General features: G+C 36.4%; 1 pseudogene; it reads right to left on the bottom strand.

Moving 5' to 3' along the window:
• Window positions 1-2663: 2663 nt before the first annotated feature.
• LOC122126456 lies at window positions 2664-2760 on the bottom strand (annotated as a pseudogene).
• Window positions 2761-13836: the final 11076 nt, after the last annotated feature.

Raw genomic sequence — 13836 nt, 5'->3', positions numbered from 1 at the left:
TCTGGGATGTTATGTATATTGGAAAAGATATTCAAAAAGCCTTATTTGTTAAAGTTGCCATAGGTACTCCCACAAAAGAGCCATTGGTAAAGATCCATGTGCATGTACAAAACACCTTCAAATGCATACACAATCTGGACATGACACATCCTTTTTGTTTGTTCGTTTTTGGAAGGAATATCTAACAAGCATATCGACAATACTTATTTTGCCAATAAGATGGGATATTCAAACGTAATATGGGTTTGATTAACTCTTAGTGCAAATAGATATGGTCTTGCAAAGAAAGTGATTTTCTACAGAAATCCGGAAAGAGTTTATCCAACTTGTGTTTCACAGGAATAACCAGAGAGTAACACCTGTTTGGTCACGTCGGTCCAAATCACTCCATGAGTGTATCTTAAAAGTATAACCAATTTAAGAGGTCAAATATGAATTTTGTACTGACAATCATCTTACAGCAATAACTTACTACCTAATTATGTCTATTTCTTCATTCTACAGGAAAAGTGTGATTCACCTGATTTCAGTCAGATCTGTTGCTAGAATTATCAAGGAATTAGTTTATTGTCTGTAATTTGGTCAAAGTTATGTCTCTTTATGTAGGCTACTATAAATGTATTTACTAATTTCAAGTAAATACATAAATTCTATTCCCATCTTTTTTAAAAAATAAAATTTTGTTTGCTCTATAAATTGATCAGAGGCATGGATTTTGTGGCTAGCTAGGTCATTGCACATCATCTGTCTCTCTCTCCCTTTCTTGGTTCTCATAGATATATGATTGCTCCATAATTATCCTAATTTATTTTGCTTTCATATTTTTGGTTGCATCATTTCAGTTTTTGCTCTGCCATTTCCCAAATCATTTATATAGAAGGCGTTATTTCCTAATTTCTCATTCCTAGAATAAGCTGCACATGAAGACATTACTGGTCCTCATTTTCAGTGTGTACATTTGAATAAGGAGGAACATCTTTCCTCTGCTATCCATCAATTCCCTACTCTCCAGTTAGAATAATTTTGAATAGTAAAATTGGAAAAAGAGAAAATAAATCATGGTGAATAAACAGTTGCAGAAAATTCACTGGATATTTCTGACCAGTTCAACCAATGTGAACTATTAGGAACATACATGGACACCTCATTCCCACTGGCACTCAAAGTTTCTGGTTAGGCAATTCTTAGGAATATGAAGAACAAGATGAAAAACTAAGGAATAATATCAATTGCAAGAAAAAAAATGGAGAAGGATCCAAGCAAATTTCTTCATTGGGCTGCCAAAAATATTCGGCTTACTACAGTGCGGAGACTTCTTTCCCAAAAGGCCACTCATGTGAATAGTAGGGATGACGATGAGTATACCCCTCTTCATCGAGAAGCGTACAGTGGACAATTAGACATTGTCAGTGAGTTGGTGTCTCAAGCGGCACATGCAATAACTGTAGATGAATGGACACCCCTGCACAGTGCATATACGTGGAATAATACCAGAGTGACTTCTTTATTATTTCATCATGATGCAGATACCAATGCCCAACTAAAGGCCTCTTGTCCCCCTTACATCTTGCTGCTGAGAATTGAGCTAGCAAAGATACGCTTGATCTCCTTCTGTTGAACCATTATATAAAACCAGGCCTGGAGAACAACATAGAAAAAAATTGCATTTGATATTGCCAAAAGGATAAGTATGTATCACTACCTCTATGAAGTTGTGGAAGGCTGTACAAATTGTTCACCTATGTCCTAATGGTCGGGTTAAGTTTCTTAAATTTCAAAAATGCAAGTCGATCTTTTGTGTCCCTACAAAATATTTTCACAATCCAAATAAGAGCAATATATTTTATTTTGGTCTGTCATGGGGCTTGAACTGTGGGCCTGGGAGCTATCTCTGTGCTCTTCAGCTCAAGGTGAGCGCTCTACTACTTGAGCCTCAGCTCCACTTCCAGTTTTCTAGTGGTTTATTGGAGATAAGAGTACCACAGACTTTCCTTCCCAGGCTGCCTTGGAACCATGATCCTCAGATCTCAGCCTCTTGTGTAGCTAGCATTATAGGCATAAGCCACATGTGCCTGGCAACACCAATATTTTACTGTAAAAATTCATGGATTCCGAAGAATTCTTCCAAGTGAATTGCCTGCATTGGATGTCAAAATGTATTCAATAGTTTTTGTATACATGTATAATGATTTCTTCAGAGTTTGTGATTTTTTAATCAGAAACAATTTTAACTTACCTGTTGAAATGAGTAGTACAGAAACTAAAATATTTCTGGTGCTTGTCTGAAAAAGTATATTTTAAAATATTCTATATTCTATGTTTGCATAATGTTCATAATTTATTTTATTTTCTCCTAGATATACTTTGAATTCTACATTATTTTATAATATTTAGGTTTATTAATGTGTCCTTTCTGATTGCATTCCATATAGAAACAGTTTGATTCCTTTTTTTCTAGGTCTTAATATTATTTTTCTTTGGGATAAAATGACAATGTTGTCTAATTTGAAAAGTTTTGTAAAGTTTATGCTATGTAAACGCCTTTCTGAGGTGAATATTTAATACACTGATGTCAAACTAAATTTAATTATATGAATTACGTGTATTGTTACAGTTGTAATTTTGTTTTAATAACTGTTTTTCATTTCTTGCATCTGAAGAATGAAACATATGAATACTTCTCAAATTTTCATGTTATCCTTGTGCAAGTGCCATGTTAATCTCTGCATTGTAATTTGAGTATTCATGCTGCTGAAGCATGTAGTATCCTCTAAATTTAAGTAGTTAATGATGCAATCTTTATACAAGCCTATACTTGTAACAAGGAAACCGTATTGTTCCTAACAATGCTATCGATCTTATTTCCCTAAAATTCTGTGAATAGTAGAAAAAAATTATATTGATCAATCAATTGCTCACATTTGCAAATTTTTTTGTCAATGACTATCTTAAGTCTTTTTATTTGGAATTTGATCGTACTCTCAATTATTTATAGATAGGTCCAAAGGTGATGGCTTTTTCAAGTACTTATTTATCCAACTGTGTTAGCTATGTGGACCTAATGGATTCAAAGTAAGCGTTGCTTAAGAGCTACTTCTAAACTTCTTCAGCTGATATTTTCCCAAATGAGGTGTTACTGGCACAAATGTCTACCTGAGCCTTTACCCTTCTTCCATGTGGGAACAGACCAACCAGAATATCTTACCCTGACAGCATAGATTGTCTTACTAGAACAAAACTAATCTTGGTTACAAGGGATCATAGAGAGATGAACAGTTCAAACAGAACTGTTCAGACTAGAAGGTATTTTATCAAAATATAATTGCTTATTATACCTTCCATTTCAAAAGTAGCTAAAGCCAAGAAGGTGAAAAAATTGTTCATATGCATGATTACTTAATGTCCTGGCCTGTCTACCATCCAACCAGGCAGGAACTTACACTACTGCCTTTTTATCACCAAATATTTTCATAGTTGCAGGAGAAGTCCATATGTTTCTCTTCGTTATTAGGCATTAAATTTATACTGTTTTAATCACAGTGTTTCCTCTTGCCTCCATGCTGTAAATCTACAAATGGTAAAGCTTTAGGTCTAACTCTATCAAACACTAAGGTAGAGATAATGGAATAATACTTTAAAACAGAGTAGCCTTTGATACAGTAACTACAACAGAACAATGCAAACCTGTGCCTTTTAATTATATTACATATAATTATATATTTTATACTTATATGTGCTGATTTTATATTTCACACAGTAAAACTTACTAGAATTAGTTGATAATTTGACAAATAAACTGATATTTATTTATTCCAATAAATAGAATTCCAATAAATAGAATTCCAATAAATAAAATTTTAATTTTCTTATTTTTCCAAAATTTTAGGCAGTAGAAAATATTATTCCATGTAAAATAAAAGAATCACACCATTGTACAAAGCCATTTATAAAAATTCGTAGTTAGGAATACATTCTAAGCCATTTTTTTAACTTTCTTTTTGACTAAAGATTAATCTTCCAAATGGATGAGAATAAAATCTTGTTTAGGTGATTCACCTCTCCAGTCTCCAGCAAATTGTTGCTGCAGATGAATCAATTATGGAAATATAAGCTGACATCAGTTCAAGAATATGCAGGATTGAAAGTCCATGGAATGCATATAAACCATTCAAAGTATTAATAGATAGTTTAACACAATGACTATCAGGAAGTTGAAACCAGAGAGTTATTATAGTAAAGACATAGAATGAATGAAAAATGAACAAGGGGCAAGTACAGCTAGAATATTCAATGTACAAATATGATAAAGGAAGTGGTAAATTGGAAATAAATCTTGGACAAAGGGTTGGTTGAGAATGATGGAAGGAGTGACTCCGATCTAGGAGCATTGGACAATTAGATGGATATATTTAATTGTAAAACAATTGCACAACCTTTTAAAATTCAGTTAAAAAACACAAGAAACAAAAAACAGAAAAATCACAACCAAACAGCAATCTCCAGAGAGTATGAATATGACCTCTCAAAATTTTAAGCAATTAATGAAGGGCAGTCTTGGGAAAAGCAAACAAAACTGTTCAAAGAGGGAAGTTTGGGATAGGGGAGAATTTTGAACAGAATTAAATAGATTGTCTAAGGTTATAAATCACCTACATCTGCTGCAAATAGTATCTGTCTTCTACGAGTTTTCTGTCTGAACTGTATAATCCAGTCCTGAGACACACTTGGTAGCTTGTGAGGTTAGAGTGGAAGAAACAAGATCATGAACCCATTACTCCACTGGAGAAAAAACAATACTCTATATTTTCTCTAATATCTCTTCACTACTCTTTCTTCATAGTTTTAAGTCAATTGATTTTGAATTATATTTTTCCTTCTTTCTTCTGGCAAAGTAATTCATTAAATATTATTTGCCATTTTCTTCTTTCATGCTGTTTAATTGGCCATTGATATTTAATGAGTCCATTAAATATCCCTCTTGCATTTGGTTGCCATGAAACAACATTTATGTTAATGAGGAGAAATCTAATGTAAAACTTTGTCTCCAGAATACAGCACTAGAAGCTGTGATCACAAATATTCGGCTATTTTTTTTTTCTTTTACCTTAAAAGACTTCTTGTGTCTAAAGTGCCCACAAAAATAAGTACTCCATCACTTGTTGGTTCAATCAGAATTGTCTAAGCTCAAAAATATATTTTCCTAACAAGATGCTGATAGGAGACAAAAAATACTGCACTTTTATCTTCTCTTTTAAGGTTCTGCTTAGATACCATATCAGGAACAGTGAAGTTATTCTAGGCAAAATTATTTCAATAGATTATTTTCTCTTGGTCTTGCATTTGTTCACCAAGATGTATGGAGGAGAATAGAGTTAAATGACCCATACCTTGGAAGACAGTGTCCGTTACAAAAGGACAATGCTTCTATGTCCTACTTCTATGTCCTCCTCTTAGCTCTTGCCGGAGTTCCAATTAATCACAGCTTCTTGGCTTCATGTCTAGTGAAGCTGAAGGACTATATGGGCTCCACCACTGTTAAATCTTCATTATGTCTCTTTTAAAACTCTTTAAGTTGCCTCATTTGGACGTGGAATTTATTTTCATGTCTTCATTCAATCAGTTCTGCATTGTAGTGAGCCAAATAGGCTCTGTAAACTCACTTTAGGGAGTAAAAATACTAACACAATTTATATCAAAAAGTTTTGACCTCCCTTCACTGCTGAATACAATATGCTTAGCTAAGTCTTCTAAGAAAACTTTTTTTATTAACTTTTCCATTTGCTCAATTCTTTTCTGAACTTTTTGGCATATGTAATAACAGAAGTCTTCACTATCTCATATTAATAAGGATATTACTTTTGTGAGCCACATAGAAATGTGAAATTATTGGTTTGAAGTATCCAATCAGATTTTTTTCTGTGTTTCACTGCTTCACATCCAAAGACATTGTGGAATGTGTTACAAACAAAAATGTGTAATCCCAACACCTTCTTTCATTATGAAGAGCACTTTCTCCCTAAATATTTTGACTCAAATTATCTTTTTCAGAGAATTACTCTTTAGTAATTAAAGGTAAATTCACAAATTTTGATGCCTTATTTTTTTAAGTACTTTGAATTTAAATTCCAATACAACCTTGTTTCAAACAGTGAAAATATATTTCCTGGGTAAGGAAAATTCCAAGGGACCCTACAGGATTTACAGGTTTGTTTGTTTAGTGTGAAAAAGAGCCATCTTCATCCACATTGCTCCCTCTCTACTAAGTCTCCTTGGATTTCTTTGCATGAAAACTATTCTTCCAGGCAATTTAAATTTTTGTAATAGGCTAAGTTGTTAAAATTTTGAACAATTAAAATTTACCTGTCATAACTTTAAAACTCTTGAAAATCCTTTATCAGAACCGCGAATTCACCAATCCTAATTCCACCATTAAAATCAAAAAGTTAACATGCTATTTTCATGATATAGTATCCATGCAGCTATTATATTCCAGTGGCTTTGTTATGCATATATAACCATATTAGCTGATGCTAAGCAAAATTAATTCCAAGATATATAACCAGATTTTTTCATTTGTGGTTGTTGTTTTTGATGAACTATGTGATTTCTGTTTTCTTTGGGTTTTCCCCCTATGGTTTATCCTTCCAGTATATCATTTTGTATTGTATATACATTTCCCTTAATTAGCGAAGGGAAGAGGAAAAGCATAATGGTGAGACAAAGGACAAAAGGCAAACCAATGCAATAGCAATACTCACAAGACAATATATTGGAAATGTGAGGGATGAAGGGGTGAAGGAAAACTGTGAGAAAATGAGAGAAGGTTAACAAATTTGAAAAGTTATGATTTAATACCTTACAATTACTATAACCCCACTGTACATCACTTTGATAATAAAATTGAAAAATAAGCTGCGTAAAATATAATTTCACTGTATTGGCACAGGAAATAATATTCTTTATGTAGTAATATTTTAAAAATCAATACTATTTGGCATCTAATTTGAATTAATTACCCCTTATTTATCAGAGGGTCATCAACTTGAATGTTATCCAACTAGACAATATTTTCACAATATACTTGCCCAATTTTTCAAAAAAGAATAAATTTAGTATTTTCTCATTTTAAAACAGAAAACTGTTTAATGCTATGGAAACCCATAACTTTTAAAAGTAAGTAAGTTGTTAAGAGGACAGAATATATGTGTTCTTCAAAATTCCTATGACTAATAACTACTCATTTTTAAATTCTCAACATTTCTGAGAGATTCCAAACAGTACCTGTTTGCATGTTACATAATTCTGCAATAGATGTAGTTTCCAATGGGGTGTTACAGACTGAGAAGTCAACAGAAAAATAGCCACATTCTGGTAGAGGATAAAACTATGAAGCATGTGTAATAATTAATTCTTCAAGAGTAAGCTATTGTTTATCAGAGTAAGCTATTATTTCTATGACCATCAATCCCAAGATTTATGCCATAAAGTCATCCTAGCCCAACAGTTTCCAACTTTTAAGGGGCACCTTAAAATTCCTTAATTCACATCATGAATACCTTATCTCTATTTTGAAAAAATACTACACCTCTGCTAATGTGACGCCCTCCTTGTTCTGAAAAGAACACCACAATACATTGAGCTGCATCATTTTTCCTCCACTAGTATTCTTGAGATCAGAACACTTGCAAATATTATTTATATTTATACTTTTTTAACTATCATAGATATTCAGGATGCTAAGATAAAAAAATTATGGTTCAAAGCCCACCCAGGCAGGAAGGTTTCTTAGAATCTTATCTCCAAAAAAATTCTCCACAAAAGCAAGACTCAAGTGGCACTGAGGTTGAAGTGGTAGGGCACGAGACTTGAGCATCAACAGGCTCAGAGACACTGTCCAGGCCAAGAGTTCAAGCTCTAGGATGAACCAATAAAACAAAAACAAAATTGAAAACAAACCCCAAACCTAGCATTTTTCTCCATGTATACAGAGGCACGTAAATAAGGAAATGACTTCCTGTGTTACATATAGGTAGAAGAAAGAAGATGTCACACAATTACTCTATTCATACCATATTAAACCAAACCCTTAAAAAATTGGTTTTTCTAAATGTATAAATTAATGTCATCCATTTTTTGGCAACTCTGTCTAGATTATTCACATTAACATAGTATACATGAACTGTGGGAATTATCTATTAACTATGTTCTAATTATAACTCTCTTGAAAGAATATCTAGACAAATAGAATGCCAGAATCACTTGTGAATTTTTCAATTAATCCCTCTACTTAAAAAGAATTTTGTAGTATACTATAGAATATGAAATTACAAACAAAACCAAAAAATATATTTTAAATCTAAATTCTAATTTAACAAGGTCTACAAAGTCCTACATTAGATGAACTTTGCTATTTCTCCAGGTTTAAGCTTTTGTAATACTTCAACATTAATTTGGAATCCAACAGAATGAGGCTTACTTACTTTTGCAAATTTTTGGATGGGAATCATGAGCTATTTTTCATCTAGGAATGTTCTGTAATGATGAGAGCATTTAAAACACAAGTGAGGATATATATGAGTTGCATTCAATAGGAAACTTGACTTCTCAAAACATAATGACAAAATTAGCCCAAACTTCCAACTGTGTATTCTTTTTTGTTGTTTGGTTTGTTTTACTGAGACAAAACTATTCTACCTGGTCCAGGGAAGGTATCATTAAGTAATTCCACTCTCTAATCTCCTGTTTGAGTGCTAGAATTACAAGCTTGTAGCACTTTGCCCTGCCATAGTTTGTTTATTTAATCTAGAAACAGACTAGCAATTCTGAACTTCTCCTATGATCTTATCCACTAGACTGAATGCTCAGACTGTTTATGTACTATTTTCAAAGATGTTTTAACATTTGACACAGGATATGAACATTTTCAGATGCACCTGCAGGGTTCCCTGATTCATTCTACCATGGATCCTATAATAATAATGATTACTTGACTCTCTTATTATCTCTGGTCCCTACCTATGTAATATTCTCAACTTCTGGGGGAAAGTTCACTTGAAGGCTTTCTAATATTTAAAATTATCATTTGATTCTAATCTTACACAGGACTTATTTTCTATTGTTTTCTAACTTTTCTACATATTCTGAGAGTTGTTTCATTTGTGTCTTTTTGTGTGCACCTATAAGTGCCTCTGTGTGTATGTGTATGTTCGTATGTATGTATGCAAAAACCTAAAGCTGTTATTCAGCAATGTTGCTTGTGACTGGTATTCCAGCTTTTGGCTGATTAATTATAGGTAGTGTCTCAAAGCCTATACTGTCCAAGCTGGATGCAAATTGAACTTCCCAGACTCCTTTACATTTTTAGGTTTTATTTTTCCAGGAGTATCAACTTTTAAACTTCAAACACTTTTGTGAGTGTAAAGTCTAACCTGTAGCCCAGATTTTTAACTCATATCCTGAGTGTACACTGTTAGAAATGTGATCATAAACCAAGTTGTTGTGAAATCTGAGGATTGGGGTTTAAAGCCAGCACGGGTAAGAAAGTCCTGGAGACTCTTTTCTCCAATAATTACTAGAAAATTGGAAGTGGCACTGTGGCTCAAGTGGAAGAGCCCTAGCCTTGAGCTGCATTTCAGAGGGACAGCAACCTGTCCTATATTTCAAGTGCCACAAACAACAACAACAACAACAAAAAGAATATAAGAAAAGGAAAGAAAAAGAAATGTGATCTTAGCCACCAGGTGCATTGCTAGTATAATTCCTGTTCTCTCAAAATGGATTCTTTTTTTCCAGTTATGTCTACTCTCCTATATCTGACTTGCATTGGAAACATAATCATTCTTCCATTCTCCTTTTTTCACATTTACGTGATTAGCAAGCGTGGTTTAGAAAGGCAGTGGCCTCATGCTTCATGTTCCACTTAGGAGTAATGCTTTCTCTATATCACTCCCATAAATCTACATATTGGATTTGGCTTTATTTTTTCAATGTTTTCTTATTTGTTGAGTCTTCTATATTTTATTGAACACTTATACATAAACACAGAACTTCTTTTTCTCCTATAATTGCTATTGTTTCTCTTACTCTTAACTCATGTACACTTGGGAAATTAATGTACAGCACATAGACTCACAAAAATGATCTGAGAACCTTCTTCCCATTTAAAATTCACCTTAATTTACAGAGCACATAGGAAGATGGAACAAAATGTTCTCATGGATAATGTATTTATAAGCAATTTAAATTTCATTTCTCTTTACTAAGTTGTCTCTGAAACACCTGTTACCTCATGGCCAAAAGTATCCTTGTGCTATTTCAATGAAGCCAGAAAACATTCATTTTTTTCTGGAGCAGCACCATAGATTGTTACTGGAAGTAAGTGGAAGTAACTGTTACTGGATGTGGAAACTGATCCTAGGAGAGGAATTGAACATAGAGAAATGACAAAGTTCAAGTTAACTATTGCTTTCCTTTTTACTGTATAAGAAAAGGATCCTAGGCTGGAAGGAAACTCTGTCCCTGACTTTTGTGAGTGTGTCCTTTACTCATATAAAACTTGTCTGTGAACTTCTGGTTGAGAGTATTACAAAAGGAAACAATATGTCATATTTGGATTTATGTGCACTTAATGTCACTATGTAGACAAAGAATGGAAATCTGAACCAAATGATGTGACATTGAAGCTTGTAAGAATGATTGAGTTAGCAATAAATATGTCCTCCTTTCCCATTTTGTTACATTAATGACCCATGAGCTATGGGACTCTTACATTAGCATCCTCTTTCATTTTTGTAGGTGTATTTAGTATCAGAAAATGTTCACAGAGAAATATAGAAAGACAGATTTTTAGAAAGCAAAGGAGATCAGGTATGAAAGAACAGCATAGAAGGAGATACATTTATCACACAGAGATTAAGAACTAGCCTAGGAGATTTTGAATGCTAAAGGCAATGAGGAATAAGCCTAGTTGATAACTAGTTCTTCAATATCCAAAAATGGTTTCCTAGAACGGTTTCTGCTATACCTTAGTTACTATCATTTTTTCTTTCCATCTGGAGTTATTCCTTCTCTTCTGTCACAACTATTAATTAGCCTCTGCCCTTTTGGTGCGATGGCTTGCCAAAAGAGTTTCCAAATCTCACTTAGACTGTTGTTGTTGTTGCTGTTGTTGTTTTGGCAGTCCTGGAGCTAAAACTCAGCGCTTGGGAATTATTCCTCAGCTTTTTTTTTTCCTCAAGGCTAACCATCTACCATTTGAGGCACAGGACCACTTCCAGTGTTTCCTTTTCAATTTATGTGGTACTGAGGAATTGAACCCAGGGTTTCATGCATGCTAGGCAATCACCATACCATGAAGCCACATTCCCAGAACCCTAAATGACTTTCTTAAGATGGCATTACATTTTCATTCTGTAACTATGTATCATAATTTTAACCAGAAATTTTTGCTAGAAAAGAGCATTGAACACAGTACTGAGTCCAGTAAGGCTAGTTGGACAATGGATTACTGTCACAGTGTAGCCAGGGCACAGAGGGAATTACCTCATGGAGCTGGTACAACAGAGTGAGCAAGACAGAGCCTGACCCACAGTCTACCTCCAGAATGAGAGGGCCACCTTGGTTCCAACCATATGGGGATGCTGGGCCACCTCCTCCAGCACCCATTGAATCAGTTCCTGAGAGAGAAAGAGAAAGAAAGAAGGTCAGAATTATATTTAAGCCAGGTGTTGGTGGCTCAGGCCTATAATCCTAAGTACAATGGAGGCTGAGATATGAAGATCGTGGTTTATAGCCAGCCCGGCAGGAACACCTGTGAAACTCTTATCTCCAAAAACCACCAGAAAACTGGAAGTGGTGCTGTGACGCAAGTGGTAGCGTGCTTTGAGCTGAGGAGCTCGGGGAGCTGTCCCAGGCCCAAAGTTCAAGTCCCATGACTGAAAAGAAGTGGACTTCCCACCACAAGAAGTGGACTGAATAGCACCCATTGTCCTAAGGAGCATGGCAGAGAAGTCAGGCCGAGCTTCCTGTCAGCTAGGAGTCATTAGTAGGTCACCTGGCTTCTCTGTGCCTCAGTTTCCCCAGCTTCAAAAGTGAACAAAATGAAGGATCCCGTTACTCATGGGGATAGGGTAATAAAGAAAGAGAGCCATGTTTTGTTTCATAATCCTATACCTGTTTCACCATTAATAACACACACCATCTGAGATCTTTCTGGGAATCTTCCTATCATATGGTCACAGAATTGCCAAGAACAGGATCAGATGGCCCCTCCCTCTGTGCCTGTCCCTGCTCCAGAGATCCCTCTGTATTAATCCCTTGTTTCCTCAACTGTACCATGAGGAGATTGAAGTCCAATGATTGAGGCCCAACCCAGAGCTTCACCTCTGGTCAAGAATCGGCTGCCATGGACTGAGTTTGGGACAATCCATCTAAACTAATGACTGAGCGTGGTGCTACATGTCTACCATCCCAACTACAGAAGACAGGCCTGGTGGCTCATGCCTGTCACAGATAGGAGGACCATGATCCAGCCCAGCCTGAGCATATATTAATTCTCCATCTCAGAAATGCCCAAGACAGAAATGCTTGACTCGCATGGTAGAAGACCTGACTGGCAAGCCTAAGGTCTTTAGGTCTAACCCTAATATACCAAAAAGAACCAGAGTCCCAGTGCCAGAGGCTCATGCCTATAATCCTAGGTACTCAGGAGGCTGAGATCTGAAGATCACAGCTCAAGATTTAAGATAGGGTTTGTCTCGCCCATCAGATGTCATGATGAGAAGACCCAGAATCTGACATATGCTGTTGCGCTCCATACTAGCAGAACTCGTATCCTTACTAAGTGTTGGTCATGCTCTCTGTCCCCCTGGGAAGCCATCCCCTGCAGGCCACACTCCCAGGTCCTCCAAATCTCCCACTGCCACCAATCAGGCTCAAGGGAGTACCCAGCTCCATTGCACACAGATCCCTTGTTCTTGTAATTTAACAGTGCTGTGTCCCCTCCAAGCCTCTCACCTTTCCAGGCCCCCAGACCTCAGCTGTGAAGCCCATACATGCCTCAAAGATAGCAGGTAGAAGTTACCAAAGCATTCTGCCTCCTTGTTACAACCCAATTCTACACACATACACACACACACGCACACACACACACACACACACACACACACATCCAAACCGGCGACAGAAGACTCATCCATGCAGCACCTGCAATTTGCCAACTGATCACTCACCTGAGCACAGTCAGGCTGTACAAGGAAAAAGATTATCTCTCTCTCTCTGTCTCTCTGTCTATGTCTCTCTCTATGTGTCTGTTTCTCTGTCTTCAGGTGAAAGGTTGACCGAACACAGAACACAAGGGCTCACACAGCAATGGTGTCTATCTTCTGCATTCAACACCTCCCATCCCCAGAAAAAAAGAAAAAGACCCCAGAAGGCAGGTGTAGACATGCTCCTCCCCACCTCTGACTAAAGCCACCGGGTTTTCACCAGGGAGAGGAAGGGTGCAGATGTGCGGCAGTGTGGCTCCCACTACTCCAGGCCAGGGGATCTGTGGCGCCCACTCCTCACCCAACCATACATCTCCCCATTTCCTGGGACACTAGCCGCTGGAGATGGGGGTGAGATCCTCGGCTCAACACCCACCCCCACCCCTGGGGCACATTTGTGGCAGGGCCTGGGCCAGACTGTGGGGCACAGGAGAGGCGCGGTCCGGGTCAGAGAGGAGGGTATATGGGGTGCAGGGTGCAGGGATGTGTGGCAGCCACTCACATGTGTTGCTGGCAGAAGCTGTTGGCAGCTGCTACAGGTGGGGCAAGCAGCAATGGCAGAGGCATGATA

Source organism: Dipodomys spectabilis, unplaced genomic scaffold (assembly GCF_019054845.1).
Source record: "Dipodomys spectabilis isolate Male_0828 unplaced genomic scaffold, ASM1905484v1 ptg000278l, whole genome shotgun sequence".
Taxonomy (NCBI): Eukaryota; Metazoa; Chordata; class Mammalia; order Rodentia; family Heteromyidae; genus Dipodomys; species Dipodomys spectabilis.
The sequence above is the reverse complement of the archived record's forward strand: the minus strand, read 5'-3'. Positions and strand labels throughout refer to the sequence as shown.